This window comes from Prionailurus bengalensis, chromosome C1, assembly GCF_016509475.1.
Source record: "Prionailurus bengalensis isolate Pbe53 chromosome C1, Fcat_Pben_1.1_paternal_pri, whole genome shotgun sequence".
Lineage (NCBI taxonomy): Eukaryota > Metazoa > Chordata > Mammalia > Carnivora > Felidae > Prionailurus > Prionailurus bengalensis.
Window position 1 is genome coordinate 24533096 of NC_057345.1, and position 16463 is coordinate 24549558.

At 44.0% G+C, this 16463-nt stretch overlaps 1 long non-coding RNA gene across 1 annotated transcript; it reads left to right on the forward strand.

Annotated features, from left to right (window-relative positions):
- The first annotated feature begins 949 nt into the window (after positions 1-949).
- On the forward strand, positions 950-10272 carry LOC122479567. Its single transcript, XR_006296364.1, has 2 exons — positions 950-1102; positions 9479-10272. It is a non-coding gene; the product is annotated as an uncharacterized LOC122479567 (long non-coding RNA).
- Positions 10273-16463: the final 6191 nt, after the last annotated feature.

Consider the following 16463-nt stretch of genomic DNA (forward strand, 5'->3'; position numbering starts at 1 on the left):
CTCCTGTAAGACTTGCCCACCCGCGCTGTCTTCAACTCCCCTCTCCTCCCAATCTCTCTTGAATTCACTTCAGTCAGGTTTTTGCCTCCCCACAATAAGTTGACCTAACTTTTGTTAAGATGTTAAGAGCCATGGCCAATTTTCAATTCGTATTTGGACCATTAGCATCTTACTTGACACAGTTGATCACCTTCCTACTTTTTATTTTATTAAAAGGTTTTTTTTAATGTTTATTTTTGAGAGAGACAGAGTGTGAGTGGGGGAGGGGCAGAGAGAGAGAGGGAGGCACAGAATCCAAAGGAGGCTCCAGGCCCTGAGCTGTCAACACAGAGCCAGACACAGAGGCGAACTCACAAACCGTGAGATCATGACCTGAGCCAAAGTTGGAGACTTAACTGACTGAGCCACCCAGGCACCCCATCTACCTTTTAAAACTTTTACTTTCTTCACTTGGCTCCAGGACACCATGCCCTCCTGACTTTCCTCTTACCTTGCTGGCATCTCCTTTTCGGTGTTCTCTACTGTTTTTGCACTGACCTCTTGTCGCTGGAATGTCCAAGGACTTAGTCCTTGACCTTCTCCTTTTCGATGTCTGTAATCATTCACCAGATGATATCATCAAGTCTCACGATTTTAATTAACTAATTTAGAGAGAGGCAGAGACAGAGTGAGTGGGGGAGGGGCAGAGAGAGGGGGGGTAAGGAGAGAGAGAATCCCAAGCGGACTCCTCACTGCCAGCACAGAGCCCCACGCAGGGCTTGAACTCATGAAACTGGGAGATCATGACCTGAGCTAATTCCTCAGCAAATCTAGTTGGCTTTACCTTTAAATTAAAAAAAAAAATGTTTATTTATTTTTGAGAAAGAGAGACACTGAGTGTGAGCGGGGGAGGGGCAGAGAGCAAGGGAGACACAGAATCCCAAGCAGGGTCCAGGCTCTGAGCTGTCAGCACAGCACGGGCTCCAGCTCACGAACTGAACCGCGATATCATGGCCTGAGCCAAAGCGGGATGCTTATCTGACAGATCCACCCAGGCGCCCCGGCTTTACCTTTGAAACAACACCAGAATCCTGTCACTTCTCACCACCTCCACTGCTGCTGTGTAAGTCCCAGCCATTATGTTTCTCACCTGGATAAATGCAAGAGCTTTTTAACTGATATCTCTGTATCCACTCTTGCCTTCCTCTCGTATAGCCTTAATTCATCCTGAAAGTAATCTCTTAAAAAATATAAGAGAGTGGGAATGTAAAATGGTGCAGCTGCCGTGGAAAACAATACGGTGATTCCTGCAAAAACGGAACACAGAATTACCATATGATCCAGCAATTCCACTTTCTTGGTATATACCCAAAAGAATTGAAAGCAGGAATTCTAACAGATATTTGTACACCAGTATTCACAGCTGCATTTTCTCAGTAGCCCAGAGGTATAAGAAACCCAAGTGTTCATTGACAGATGAATGGATAAATGAAATGTGGTGTATACTTACAAGGGAATGTTATTCAGCCTTAAAAAGGAAGGAAATTCTGACAGGCTAAAATGTGGATGAATCCCGAAGACATTATGTCATGTGAAATAAGCCAGTCACAAAAGGATGAGTATTGTATGATTCTACTCATATAACATATGGAGTAGTCACAATTCACAGAAGCAAAAAGTAGAGTGGTGGATACAAGGGGCTAGAGGGAGGAGGGATGGGGAGTTCTTGTTTAATAGTGGGTTCAGAGTTGCAGTGTGGTAAAATAAAAAGGTTCCTGAGATGGATGACGGTTTTGGGTGTGCAACAGTATGAATGTCCTTAATGCCACTGAACTGTTTAGTTGAAAATAGTTACATTGTAAGTTTTATGTTCCATGTGTTTTCTCACATTAAAAAATTTATAAGTCAGATCGTGATCCCCCTCTGCTCAAAATTCTCCAATATCTATTTACTGTATTCAGAGGAAAAGCTGCTAAGTCCTCACAATCTCCTTCAAGGCCCTAGGTAGTTGATCTGCCCTCAAACTGCTGGCCCCTTTAATCACCCTGTTCTGGTCTCACTGGCCGTTTTTTTAAAGTTTGTTTGTTTGTTTATTTATTTATTTATTTATTTATTTAGAGAAAGAGAGAGAGTGCAAGTGGGGAAGTGGGGGAGGAGCAGAGAGAGAGCAGGACAGAGAATATGAAGCGGGCTCCGTGCTAACAGCAGAAAGCCCCAACCCGGGACACCTAAGATGACATCAGACCCTTAACTGACTGAGCGACCCAGGCACCACCATATTGGCCATTAAAATAATTTTTTTTTTAATGTTTGTTTATTTTTGAGAGAGAGGGAGAGCGCGCAAGAGACGGAGCATGAGCAGGGGAGGGGCAGAGAGAGAGGGAGACACAGAACCAAAGCAGGCTCTAGGCTCTGAGCTGTCAGCACAGAGCCCCGTGTGGAGCTCAACACGAACTGTGAAATCATGACCTGAGCTGAAGTGAGATGCTCAATCGACTTTGCCATCCAGGCGCCTCCCCCATGTTGGCCATTTTGATGTTCCTTCAAAGTTGCCAGCACTCTCCTGACTCAGAACCTTTGAACTTCTTGTTCCCTCTGCTTAGAATGACCTTATCCCAGGGGGGCCTGGGTGGTCCTGCTCTTGATTTCTGCTCAGGTTATGATCTCATGATTCATGGGCTTTCATGGGCTGCGTTGGGCTCTGTGTTGACAGTGTGGAATCTGCTTGGGATTCTCTGTCTCCCTTCTCCTCTGCTCCTCCCCCACTCACTCTGTCTCAAAAACAAATAAACAAAGAAGGAAGGAAGGAAGGAAGGAAGGGAAAGAAAGAAAGAAAGAAAGAAAGAACGAAAGAAAGAAAGCAAGCAAGCAAGCAAGCAAGCAAGCAAGCAAGCTCTTACCCCAAATACCCATTTGCTTCACCTCCTTCAAATCTTGACTCAAATATCATCTTTGGGGGCGCCTGGGTGGCTCAGTTGGTTGAGCATCCGACTTCGGCTCGGGTCATGATCTCGCGGTCCGTAAGTTCGAGCCCTGCGTCAGGCTCTGTGTTGACAGCTCAGAGCCTGGAGCCTGTTTCGGATTCTGTGTCTCCCTCTCTCTCTGTCCTTCCCCCGCTCATGCTCTGTCTCTGTCTCTGTCTCTCTCTCTACCAAAACTAAATAAACATTAAAAAAAATTTTTTTTAAATATCATCTTTTACCCACTCTGACCACATTTAAAGTTGCAACTTGCACCCCCACATTCCCATTCCTCTCCCATGCTTAAATTTTTTCTCCACACCACTTACCACCATCTGACATACCATATATTTAAAAAAATTTTTTTTTAATGTTTAAAAATTAAAAAAAATTTAAAATTGAAAAATTAAAAAACATTTTTTTTTTTTAACGGCCATAAGCCTGGAGTATAATTGCCAACATATACTTGGGGGTTAAAGATAAAGGAGGTTTGTAAAGGAATTTTTTTGTGTGTTTAAGGAGACTGGCAGGATCCTGGGAGGTTAGGATAATGTTAAGGCAAAATTCCCTTTTGCCCGTAGCAAAATTTCATGCAGGCAGCTGAGCTCCTAGAGGGAGGTCACTCTGCTGTTTCAAGAACTAGTCAATGAGCTGTAGGCAGTAAGGGAATTTAATTTTTCATTTGCCTTAGTTTCCCACATCACCATGGCAAGCACTTAAACCCCCTTACATCTTGATGAGCGTGATATTAGGTCTCCAGAAAATGGAGTCTGTAGGTTTCTGGAGATCAGCTATTGATAAGATTGTTCTTTTCTGTTGTTAGGCAGTCAGGAGTGTCTAAGGAATATCACACATATCCCACCTGCACAGGGGGTGGGAGGGCTGCTGTTAGCCTGTACTTTGCCCTCAGCTTGCCCCACGCTCCCTCATCACTTTGACTGACATGCCCCCTTCTGCCCTGCTGGACCCCTCTTGGCTGATGATTTCTTGTCCCAGGATCTTCCCGGCTGTGGCTCCCAGGAAAGCCTGACACCCAGGTACCACCAGGTGGTGCTGTGGACTCATTCAGGTGAAGCTGGCTCTCCGTCTCCAGGAGGCACGGAAGGGGGCAGTCTTAGGATTCCCTCTGGCTCCTCTGGAGAAGCTTGGTTTCTTCTATGGAAGGCAGATGGGCCCCAGATGATCCTGGGAGGTGAAGTCTCCAAAATCCACCCTGGGTCTGCACTGGAGATTCCAGCACAGTGTTGGCAGCAGACCCACTACATAATTTGTGGGGCTCAGTGGAAAATAAAAATGCCGAAGTTGCTGCTAGAGGCAGCATATCGCATGCCTAAAAGCATGCAGAATGGTTCTGGTTCAGTCTTCTAGAGCTGACTGTTAAAATTTTAGCAATTTTAGGGGTGCCTGGGTGGCTCAGTCAGTGAAGCAACTGACTCTTGATTTCAGCTCAGGTCATTATCTCATGGTTTGCGAGAGATTGGCCCCAGAGTCAGGCTCTGAGCTGACAGCGAGGAGCCTGCTTGGGATTCTCTGTCTCCCTCTTTCTTTGCCCCTCCCCTGCTTGCTCTCTCTCTCTCTCTCAAAATAAATAAACTTAAAAAAAACTTAGGAGTTTTGGGGCACCTGGGTGGCTCAGTTGGTTGGGCGGCTGACTTCAGCTCAGGTCATGATCTCGTGCTCTGTGGGTTCGAGCCCCGCGTCAGGCTCTATGCTGGCAGCTCAGAGCCTGGAGCCTGCTTCCGATTCTGTGTCTCCCTTTCTCTCGGCCCCTCCCCTGCTTGCTCTCTGTCTCTTTCTCAAATAATAAACATTAAAAATTTTTTAATTAAAAAATTTTAGGAATTTTATGAGCTGATTGTTGAACACAGCCATTATAAAAATTAAATGATATAAAAAGTATATGAAATAAGTTATATAAAACCAAAGGTAATGAATACCCCAAACTCATCACTATATAATTATTTTTATTGATTGATTAATTGATTTTTAGGGCATATGTCATATATTGACCCTGTGTTCCCCCACTCACTGGTCACTACTCTTGACTTGTAGAACAGGTACAGAACTGCAAGGAATCATCCCCAGCTCTGTGATAACCAGATCCACCAGTTCTGGGGTGTGGGGGTGTCACATCATAGACCAGAATCGACAACCGTAGGGACGGGTGGTTCTGCCAGTTAGCTATGACCACATGTTCTCCTCACTCCCACAGCAGATCGTCAGGGTCATCTAGTTCATTAGAGACAAAGGCATCAGTCTGCACACGCTCGCAGAACTTGTATGTTTCACAGCAGACCAGCACTGGCACATTATGGGCTTGTGCCCCCAGGGCCAGCTCTGCTATCCCTACCCGTGACAAGATTAGTCACAATTAGTTAGCATATAGTGCAACAATGATCTCAGGAGTAGATTCCTTAATGCCCCTTACCCATTTAGCCCCCACACCCCCACAACTCCTCTAGTAACCCTCTGTTTGCTCTCCATATTTAAGAGTCTCTTATGTTTTTGTCCCCCTTCCCTGTTTTTATATTATTTTTGCTTCCCTTCTCTTATGTTCATCTGTTTTGGATCTTAAAGTCCTCATGTGAATGAAGTCATATGATATTTGTCTTTCTCTGACTAATTTCGCTTAGCATAATAACCTCTAGTTCCATCCATGTAGTTGCAAATGGCAAGGTTTCATTCCTTTTGATTGCTGAGTAATACTCCATTGTATATATATACCACATTTTCTTTATCCATTCATCCATCGATGAACATTTGGACTCTTTCCATACTTTGGCTATTGTAGATAGTGCTGCTATAAACATTGGGGTGCATGTGTCCCTTCGAAACAGCATACCTGTATCCCTTCAATAAATACCTAGTAGTGCAATTGGTGGGTTGTAGGGTAGTTCTATTTTTAATTTTTTGAGGAACCTCCCTAATATTTTCCAGAGTGGCTGCACCAGTTTGCATTCCCACCAGCAGTGCAAAAGAGATCCCCTCTCCCTGCATCCTCACCAATCAGGCAATCTGTTGTTGCCTGAGTTGTTCATGTTAGCCATTCTGACAGGTGTGAGGTGGTGTCTTATTGTGGTTTTGATTTTATTTCCCTGATGATGAGTGATGTTGAGCATTTTTTCATGTGTCAGTTGGCCATCTGGATGTCTTCTTTGGAGAAGTGTCTATTCATGTCTTTTGTGACGGCTTCCGGTCGTATGTTTAGGTCTTTCATCCATTTTGAGTTTATTTTTGTGTATGGTGTAAGAAAGTGGTCCAGATTCATTTTTCTGCATGTCGCTGTCTAGTTTCCCCAGCACCATTTGCTGAAGAGACTGTCTTTATTCCATTGGATATTCTTTCCTGGCTTGTCAAAGATTAGATGGCCATGACATTTGTGGGTCCATTTCCGGGTTCTCTATTCTGGTCCATTGATCCAAGTGTCTGTTTTTGTGTCAGTACCATACCGTCTTGATGATTACAGCTTTGTAACACATCTTGAAGTCTGGGATTGTGATGCCTCCCTCTTTGGTTTTCTTTTTCAGGATTGCTTTGGCTATTTGGGGTCTTTTCTGGTTCCATATATATTTTAGGATTGTTTGTTCTAGCTCTGTGAAGGATGCTAGTGTTATTTTGATAGATATTGCATTGAATACATAGATTGCTTTGGTTAGTATCGACATTTTAACAATATTTGTTCTTCCAATCCATGAACATGGAATATTTTTCCATTTTTTTGTGTCTTCTTCAAATATATTTATATTTTTGTATATATTTAAATTTATATATAACTTATATATATTTAATTATAGTTATTTCATGAACACTTATGCTTTTGAAGTGACTTATGTTTATCGTGCCTATACGGTGAAAATACTATATAGTGGTGTGCTTCTTGGTTCAGGTTTCTTGCCAACTTTGCATTCAGTGATGTCACACTGGTAGTTAAAAATTGACAAAAGTCAGGGGTGCCTGGGTGGCTCAGTGTATTAAGCATCTGACTTCGGCTCAGGTCATGATCTCACGGTTTGTGACTTTGAGCCGCACATCAGATTCTGCACTGACAGATTCTCTCTCTCTCTCTCTGCCCCACCCCACTTGCATGCACACACACACACTCTCTCTCTCTCTCTCTCTCTCTCAAAATAAATAAATAAACTTAAAAAAATTGACGGTCAGAGTGTTCATGTCATCAAAATCTACAAACACCACAAATCATGTTCGTCCCCCACTCCCCAGCTGAAGCCAGTTAAACTTTTACCAGTACACCCTGGTTGGACTCCTAATGTGCTGTGCCATGTGGTCTTGAGCAAAGCTCTCTTCTCTCCATCCTCCCATACTTAGTGTATCACTTTATAATTTACAAAAAAGGGACATTCTTTGTGTGCTGGGCACTGTTGTCCCATGTAACTTTTTTTTTTAAAGTTTTTTTGGTGTGTTTTTAAGTGTTTATTTATTTGAGAGAGAGAGAGAGAGAGAGAGAGAGAGAGAGAGAGAGAGCATGCACAAGCAGAGGAGGGACAGAGAGAGGGAGAGAATCCCAAGGAGCCCCCAAGCTGCCAGTGCAGAGCCCGACATGGGGCTCGATCCCATGAACCACGAGATCATGACTGGAGCCGAAATCAAGAGTCAGATGGTCAACTGACTGAGCCATCCAGGCACCCCTCATGTAACTCTTACAATCACCCAGGAGGTAGATTATTGTGGTACAAAGAACAAAGGATGTTGCCACAGAGGAGTTGATGACTTTGACTCCTGGGATGGCTGTCCCCAGGACTCCCGAAGGTGGCACTGTGGTTTGACTCAGGGAAGCCAGCCACATTCCCTTTCTGTGCCTCTGTCCTGCATTGAGAAAATAATAATAATAATAATAATAATAATAATAATAATAATAAATATAATAGTGGTCTTTCCAGCCATCTTCAGTATTGTTTTTGAGACTTGTACATCAGAAGCCTGCTCCCTAGCTGTACCTTAAGAGTAGAAAGAGGAAAGATCTAGCCCTCTCTGCTCCTGTAGAAGGTCACAGCTGTAGGAGGTGAAAACTGGCATTTCCTTCTTACTATAACAACAGACAGTGAGAATTTTTCCCAAAAGGGAGACTGGGGTTGGACCCTTTAGGAATTCAGGAAATGCCAGCACAAAATATGATGCTTTGGTGTACTGATTTTTTTTTTTTTAATTTTTTTTTCAACTTTTTTTTAAATTTATTTTTGGGACAGAGAGAAACAGAGCATGAACGGGGGAGGGGCAGAGAGAGAGGGAGACACAGAATCGGAAACAGGCTCCAGGCTCCGAGCCATCAGCCCAGAGCCCGATGCGGGGCTCAAACTCACGGACCGCGAGATCGTGACCTGGCTGAAGTCGGACGCTTAACCGACTGCGCCACCCAGGCGCCTCTGTACTGATTATTTTGAACCTTGCACCTGAAAAAACAACAAATCTGGGGAGAGGCTTTCTCTGAATTCCCCCTCTCTGCTCAATGACAGATCCTTCAAAAGGAACTCAATTGTCTAAAATCCTCTCCCCTGGAGCTTCATCAACCAGGAAAGATTGACTTTTTTACAGGAGAGACTAGAAGTTGACACCACTTCTAGAAGTGACATCCAGACACACTTTGTGGCAAACCATCATATCTCCCCTGTTTTCTTCTAAGGGCCCTTCATTTATTCTCTCCCCTAAGTGGCCTATACCTCCCCTCTCCTTCCCTGTTAAGATGGTATATAACCTCCCACTCCTACTGCTTTTTTGGGGTATTTCCTTTTTCCTCCCACTGTGATCCCCACCTGCATATAATATTAAAAGTGAATAAATATGTATTCCTTTTCTCCTATTAATCTGACTGTTATCAGTCTATTTCATAGACCCAACTATGGAACCTAGGATGGCTGAGGGAAAGTTTTTCCTCCCCTGCAATGTGGGGGGCCCAAACATTAACTGTCCTATATACCCCACTTGCAGCCAAATACATACACCCTGTGTCCCAAATTTACACTTGCTTCCCGATTAGCAGAAAGCAGCTGTCACTCCTGTAATTAAAAACACCCTGAGTGCCTGGGTGGCTCAGTCGGTTAAGCATCTGACATCAGCTGACAGTTCTCACAGTTCGTAGGTTTGAGCCCATGTCGGGCTCTGTGCTGACAACTCAGAGCCTGGAGCCTGCTTTGGATTCTGTGTCCCTCCCACCACCGTCCTTCCCCCAGTCCCGCTCTGTCTCTCTCTCTCAAAAATGAATAAACATTTTTTAAAAATTAAAAAAAAAACACACAACCTTACTCCCCAAGGAAGGAACCCCAATGCCTTGATGTTCCTTCTCTAGCTTTCTCAAATTCCCTTCTCAAAAATCTGCACTCTGTGACTAATGGTGAAGTTAATATTCCCTACACAACCACCTGGAGACAATAGTAGGGGAAAGGGAGAAGACGAAATATCTAAAGTGTGTAAATAGACACATCAAGGAGGGAAGTTCAAGTAGAGGCCTTAATTGTCGCCTCCATAACCCATTTTAAGGCCGATGTTGTATTTATGGCTTTGCTTCTTCACTATATCTATTTCAGGTTTCTTCTGCTTTCAGTCAGTAAGGGACAGCCAGGTTCTTAGCTCACAGAAGAGACTAAGCTTTGATTCCCGAGAGATCTGTGCCCTGGGGGACCCTCTTGTATGGAACTGCAGCAGTCTTGCTGTGACTCTGATCACAGGATTTGTACTAGGAATAGGATCATTCGAGAATACAGGTAAGTCTTTCACTAAGCCTCCTTGCCCCCTCTGTGTGGTAACAACCTATTTCCCCTTGATAGCCAGACACTGTCACCCCAGAAAATACCTTGATTTCTTTTTTGCTTGTCTGTTCAGGAGCATGAAGCGTTCAAAATGGTTGGGTGGCAGTTTCAACTTCCAGTTTGGTGGGAAAACTGTGTCACTTGGTGGAGGCATTCGTCCCTCAGACACTACAGGCTTTTAACACACCTCTCCTCCGTATAGTCATGAGGCCAAGAAGCAAAGAATGTTTGAGTTGTAAAACGGTTTCATTGTGAGAGAGCCACTCCTACATCCAGCCCCTTGGTCCTCGAACTGCTCTCTGGCTAAAGGAGAAACAGTACGTACCCTGGTTCAGAGCATTACTGTATCCTGTGGATGGCTCTCTAGTTCATGAAGTGTCTACAGCTGGGACCTTACGTGGACCTTCAGGAGGCCTTTCCACCATGGTAGAATGCTGACTAATGGAGCACGTGGTAAGACCAATGAATCCTGCGGGTATCCCCTGCTCAGTTTCCCACTTCTTGTCTTGCAAAGTGATTTCCATGGTTAGAAACAATATTTTGTGAGATAACAAGACTGCGTATTAAGTCCACAGATGGAGATGTCCGTCTTCTTTAGCCCATGCAGTTAGTCTCCACTCCTGTCATCATGGTCCTTTTTCAATGAACCTATGGAACAAGAGCTGCACTGGCTGGGGGAAAAGGCCATCTGGTTAACATCCACAGAACATTCTATTTGCTATTCAAAGCTTCCCCCATAGTTGAGGCCCATGGTGACTATTTGTATGGCATACCTTCTGTCTCATGATCTGGGACCATTCTAAGAAATTCATCTTTCCCAAGCCTCTTTGTCATGAACTTCCAATCTTGTAAGACTTTCAGCTGTTCAAATCATTAGTCATTGCCCATGAACTGGTACAGGTCCTCACCTCGGGCCATCTTTTCTTCCAGGCAAAGTGGGTAATGAGACATGCTGCTTACAGTCCTGCCCTGCTGAGGGATCTCCTTCTCCACTATCCCTCGGGGCCACTTCTTGCTGTTTCAGAATCTGTCATCAGAAAACCAGGCTCTAATAATTTCCCCTTCACAGTGGAGCTTTGTTGTACTCACTCACATAGCTGGGAACATTCTACTGGTCTGGGCCCACTCCAGCAGGTCTATCCTTGCTCCTCTGTCCCCATCCTTTTGTTCCCACGTCTCTCAAGCAATCTCCTTGAGAACAACCTGCTTCTATATGGACCCTTTCCTCGAGGGAACTGCTGGGCAGAGGGGTCAGATGGCAGTTCATGGGGGGGGGGGCGGGCAGCTCAGGTTACAAGGTCACCTGGGGTGCCCTTTGGTCAAGTGTGCAGTCTGCCGGAGCCCAGCGAAAACCCGGGAGCTATTTCTCAAAAGAAAAATACTCACTTATGAATGAAGCATGGCTTTGCCTCCAAGCCCTGAGGGCCTGTTTACAGCGACCTTCTATCAGTGTCTGTGGTAGGCCTCAGGGAGCACTCTGATTTGCTTCAGGCACTCTGAAAGATCAGGGCTGAAAGCCTGAACTATGTGCACTGCATGGCCTGGACCAGGTCGGGAGGCCTCTTCTGCCCTCTCCCCCTCTGTGCCTTACTCACAGCTGGAGACTGGCAGATGAGTAGGAGCAGTCAGTGCACCAGGTGGTGCTTCCAAAATCCCAAATGACCCATCAAACCCTAGGGCTCCGTCTAAGAGGTGGGAAGTCCAAAGTGCAGCAACCTGTCCTTTGCTTTGGAGGGAATGTCCTGAAGTATCTCAAAACATGTGACACCCAGAATTTTAATGAAGTGGCAGGGCGCTATGTTTTCACTGGATTTATCTTCCACCCTTTGGCACCTGCTACTTTCTCTCTCTTTTTTTTTTTTTTTGGTTCTATCAGTATCGGGCCACCAGTATGAGAGCCTGTGGGATGAAGTGACAGAAACTTGGAATGGAATCTTGACCTCTATTCCGTCCTCCTTCTATCTGAGGAGGTGTAAAGCTAAAAACACTTCCCAGGCTCCCTTACAGCGGAGGTTCTGATGTAAATCCAATTCCTTCAAGTAGATGCACCCACAGGAGACTTGGGAAAGCAGAACTAAGGCAGAAACCATCTCTCTGCAGCTGTGACTGCTGGCAAGCGAGATCTGTTTGAAAGACCAGGAGCAGCTTCTGGTTTTTCGCACGGGACTGACTGAATACGGTAGGGTCAAGGCTCCTGCAGACTAAATTAGGGCATAGACCAGCAGGTGGGCTTTTCTCTGAGGCAGGACTATAAAGCTAATTGTTTCTCGTATATTCTTTGTCATAGTGGAGAAAAATGCATTGGCCTGATCAAGTTCTGGGGGTTGTACTGATATCTGTCCTCCCCAAAGCCACATCTGAAACAGCATTTGCAATTGGGGTCACCATTTGATTAAGTTTACAATATTCTTCTGCTTTCTTCAAGACTATCTGACTTTTCCAGTTCCCAAACAAAGACACAGATATATATATACATATATATACATGTATATATATATCTGTGTCTTTGTTATATATATACATATATTTTTAATGTTTATATATATATGTGTGTCTTTGTTGTATATATATATATTAATGTGTTTATATATATATCTGTGTCTTTGTTATATATATAAACATATATATGTATGTTTAATGTTTATATATATATCTATATATATCTGTGTCTTTGTTTTATATATATATATGTATTTTTAATGTTTATTTATTTTTGAGACAGGGAGAGACAGAGAATGAATGGGGGAGGGTCAGAGAGAGAGGGAGACACAGAATCTGAAACAGGCTCCAGGTTCTGAGCTGTCAGCACAGAGCCCGACCTGGGACTTGAACTCATGGACCACAAGATCATGACCTGAGCCGAAGTCAGATGCTTAACCGACTGAGCCACCCAGGCGCCCCAGGACACCAATATAAATGTGACAGAAATCATCACCTCTGCATATTTTAAGTCTTTAATGGTGGCATTAATCTTTGTGATGCTCTCAAGCTCTTTTATTTTAATTTACATTTTATGGGAATCAGGAACTTCAATGACTTGCACTTTGTCTTTCCAATAATAAAAGCTGTTAACCAACCTATGGCCTGAGTGCCAATGCAGGATTCTGCCAGTAGTTTAAGATATTTATTCTTTTTTTTAAATGTTTATTTATTTGCTTGAGAAAGCGCAAGTGGGGGAGGGGTAGAGAGAGAGAGGGACAGAGGATCTGAAGCAGGCTCTGCCCTAACAGCAGCAAGCCCAATGTGGGGCTCGAACTCACAAATGATGAGATCATGACCTGAGCTGAAGTCGGTCGCTCAACTGACTGAGCTACCTAGGTGCCCCTTTAAGATATTTAGTCTAATTATACAAATGAGGAAAAACTAGCAGATGGATTTAGGGGCTAGATCTATCCTTGAGTGGACTTTGGTCAAAACTCCATTTATAACCAGGCTCTCTATACTTCATATTTTCTCTAGGTGCCTAGCCTCTTACCTGTCCCACTGTGATCTCCCTTGGACTGCCAGGGCCAGAATCTTGCAAACTACATTTCCCAAATTCCCAAAGTCCATTGATAGCTGTGTCCCAGTTAGGTTGTGCCAATGGGAGGCACTTGGTTATATTTAATTTTTTTTAACGTTTATTTATTATTGAGAGACAGAGAGAGACAGAGCATGAGCAGGGGAGGCACCAAGAGACAGGGAGATACAGAATCTGAAGCAGGCTCCAGGCTCTGAGCTGTCAGCCCAGAGCCTGACATGGGGCTCGAACTCACAAACCACGAGATCATGACCTGAGCTGAATACGGACGCTCAACCAACTGAGCCACCCAGGTGCCCCGGCACTTGGTTATATTTAAAGATGGGAGGAAGGGAGAACCTTTCTGCTTCAGGAGGTACCTTGGCTTTGACAGCACTGGGTCCTCCAGCATTGTCGGTAGGGAGTGTGGGGTTGTAGGCTACAGCCCAAGGGCAGTAGCAATTTCCTGGGCTCTGGATAATGCTCTCTCTCTCCCACACTCTTCAGTATATCCAATGTCTTTGTGACCAACCCCCTGCATTAAAGTCTTCTCTGCTTTAAATATGTAGGGTGGTATCTGTTTTCCTGATTAGACATTGATTCATACATTTCTGTAAAGCCCACACTCTAGTGCAGCACAGAAGCATCCTGGGTGTCCAGGAATTTGTGTGGCCATTGTCTGATTGTTCCCAAAAGGTTTGAATATTTGAGTACAAATTCTTTGGAGAAAGACTCATGGTATGGTCCTGCAGGTTATTGTTGGGTCTTTCCTTAAGGGTCTTTAACTTTCTTAAAAAAATTTTTTTTTAACATTTATTTATTATTGAGAGACAGAAACACAGAGGGTGAGCAGGGGAGAGGTAGAGAGAGGTGAAGACACAGACTCCAAAGTAGGCTTCAGGCTCTGAGCAAGCAGTCAGCACAGAGCCTGTCGCGGGGCTCGAACTCACAAACTGTGAGATCATGACCTGAGCCGAAGTCAGTTGCCTAACCAACTGAGCCACCCAGGCGCCCCTAACTTTCTTTTTATTCAGTGGTCGACACACCTGAACCTACTCAAGTATGGACATTGGATGAAAAATCAAAACTGTCTTTTGGGGCGCCTGGGTGGCTCAGCCGGTTAAATGTCCAACTTTGGCTCAGGTCATGATCTCACGGTTTATGAGTTTGAGCCCTACATCGGGTCTGCATTAACAGTGTGAAGCCTCCTTGGGATTCTCTCTCTCCTTCTCTCTATCTCACTTTATCTCTATCTCAAAAAAATAATTAGAACAAAATTGTTTATTGCATCAAGATAGGCCTTTGTTCACTGGGCATGGAAGTATTTTTTTTTTTCTGTTACTGTTATAAAAATTAAATGGGAATTTAGTAGACTGTCCCTGATTCGTTAGTTGTTTCCAAAAATCTCTGTGGATCAAACCACTCTGATTTCATGCCAACCCTGCTGCTTATTAGTAACACTTCCCATTTTGTATTTGTTGGGTAACTGCCACCACTTGGGCTGTATCATTCCAGACTCCTCCTCCTGAAATGAGAGTACATTTCAATTATAGACCCATCCGCCATCATTCCTGGCTTAGAGAGGATGGTCAGTAAAGTGCCTTTTAATGATTTTGGCACTTCCTTCATCAATTGTCCTCTGATTTTGGTAAAGGAGGTGAATTCTGGGTCTTTTCAAGGAATATAATTGTTGGGTTGATCAGCAAGATGCACAGACAGATTCAATAAATCATCCTGACTCCTGAGATCTTTGAATGTATTCCTCTGGTTTATGGCAAAAGATTTCCACTGTCATACAAATGAATGACAGGTCAGTATTGTATCCAGTTTTGCATAAACCAACACTTCAATTGTTAGAATAACAGCTGCCAGCCATCAGAGGAAGCTCCCTGGATGCAGAATCTCCAGTGAATATATTCAAACCAATAAATTCATTTTGATCTGAAATTATATTCAGGCTTTCCTTATTTAAGTACCCTCCAAATTCACCTCCATAAATAGTCCCTTGCTTTTTCATCAAATAAAATAGCAGATTCCTGCGATTGTTTTCTTTGGGCAGGCCTCCCTTTCCCTAGTTTTTGTCTGCTTTTCATCCTCCAGGACGTGTTATGCTTGGGCTTTGGTTCTGGCCAAGGGGCAAGAAGGAACTTAAGTTTTCTTCAGCAATGAAGGTTCGATCTTATCAATTAAGGAAGGATGGAATTTTTCATGTAAAGGAGGAGGAAACACTTCCTTGGAGCTCAGCAGACAATACTATGTTCTTGCTAAGAAATTCAATCCCGTCTCATAATCTAGATTAAATTTATTCGAAGAACTTCTCTTAATTAACCTACACTTAACTGATTTACTGAATTAACTGATAATCCCCATGATCACTTTCTCTCCATATTTTTTTAAAAAAGTTTATCGATTTATTTTGAGAGAGAGAAAGAGAGTCCGAAAATGGGAAGGGCAGAGAGAGGTGGGGGGAGAGAAAATCTCAAGCAGGCTCCACTATCAGTGCAGAGCGCACAGCCTGATGCAGGGCTCGAACCCATGAACCAGGAGATCATGACCTGAGCCAAGATCAAGAGTCAAAGTCAGACGCTTAACTAACTGAGCCACCCAGGTGTCCCCTCCACACTTTTTTTTTTAATTAAGGTAAAATCCATCCAATATACATTCAGTCATTTAAAAGTATGCAAGTCAGTGGCATTTAGTGTATTCACAACGCTGTACAACCACCACCTATTTCTAGTTTCAAGTGTAGAGCTTTCTGAGTGCAGAGCTCTGTGTGACCTGCACAGTTGGTACACCGGTTAAGCTGGTGTGCCTATCTCTCACTCCCTTACCCCGGTGGCTGTCCTCCTATTTCTTAGGCACATCCCAATCTGTTTTTAGAACCTTCCTACTAGCTCTTTCCCTGCCTGCATTGCTCATCTGTTTAACCTGAGCATGGCAGCTGGAAGGTTGCCAACTGAGAGAAGCCGTCCTTGACCTTCAGCCCCTCATAGCCACCAAATCACTTTGTTGGATCGTCTACCTGTTTTAATTCTTTGCCATGCACTTCATATATTTCCTTTTTTTAGTTGTTTTTTTTTGTTTATTAGCCATCTCCCCTTGTTATGGGTTGGACTCTGCCTGCACTCCCCCCCCCCCCCGCCCCGCCCCCATTCCTGTGCTGAAGTCCTAACCCCCAGCACCTCAGAATATGACCTTATTTGGAAAACAGGGTTATTGCAAATGCACTCGTTTGTTGAGTCGAAGTTGTACTGGGGTAGAGTG